This window comes from Alternaria postmessia (assembly GCF_024291825.1).
Source record: "Alternaria postmessia strain BMP 2775 chromosome Unknown scaffold_450, whole genome shotgun sequence".
Classification (NCBI taxonomy): Eukaryota; Fungi; Ascomycota; class Dothideomycetes; order Pleosporales; family Pleosporaceae; genus Alternaria; species Alternaria postmessia.
Window position 1 is genome coordinate 1 of NW_026260523.1, and position 940 is coordinate 940.

Here is a 940-nt window from a genome sequence, read left to right on the forward strand (position 1 = left end):
ATAAGGCTAGAATGATTTGAACACTCATCTGAGCTGTTATGAGCAGCTTGCTCTACCTATTAAGCTATAGCCTTTAACTATGCGGACAAAGGACTTGCACCTCCATTTCCTGGTCATGAGCCAGGTATGTTTCTAAAATTACATCAATCCGCATTCTTCCCTAATCTTTTTTTTGCTCATGGTTTATTGCTATACTTTCTATATAATACCCTGTGGAATACCCTGTATATGAGTTGCACATCTATCTACTAATAATACGGAGCCCCCCCCCCCTTAACTAAAGTAGTTCTACTCAGGGTTTAAAGTCTTTTTTCTTAATTAAAAAAATCTCAGGATATTGCCTTAAACTTCGTAATTGTAATTTGACAGATCCCCCCCTTAACGCTTTGCTCCTCTCCCTTTTCATCTGTTTGTTTATTTTTTTTTCCATAGAAAAAAAAGAAAGTATAAAAAAGTCCCCCCACATAACCAAGATGGATTTTCCATTGTACTGGGGAGGGAAATATCTAAATAGCCCAGTACGAGAATTGCACTCATATCTTCCGATTACAAAACGGGTGCATTACTATTATGCAAACCAGGCTAAATAAAGTATTTTTAATGATAAGTATGTTATTTAGTTAATGATAAAAATTAGTACTTTATACCTAAGAACATCAAAGCCCTTTCAGCCAAAGCCTATAACCCCAGAAAATGGGTTTTCGTAATGTTATACTACGTTTCTAAGAGTATCCTAAGGTAAGCTTCGTGCCTAGATGCATTCAGCACTTATCTTAACTAACATAGCTTTCCTGCCATGCCTATACTATGTATAAATACTTGAGTATAAAAGTATTACCATCTATAGCTCAAATAGGTAATAAATTCACATGAATCTATCTATATTACTCTCCTTCTTAGGAGATTCCCGTCTTCATTATTAAGGAGAACCTATTCTTGC

General features: G+C 35.3%; 2 non-coding genes across 2 annotated transcripts; both read right to left on the bottom strand.

Annotated features, from left to right (window-relative positions):
- Nucleotide 1: 1 nt before the first annotated feature.
- Nucleotides 2-74, bottom strand: J4E82_011742. The gene has a single exon. It is a non-coding gene; the product is annotated as a tRNA-Met (tRNA).
- A 438-nt stretch (nt 75-512) lies between these two features.
- On the bottom strand, nt 513-583 carry J4E82_011743. The gene has a single exon. It is a non-coding gene; the product is annotated as a tRNA-Thr (tRNA).
- Nucleotides 584-940: the final 357 nt, after the last annotated feature.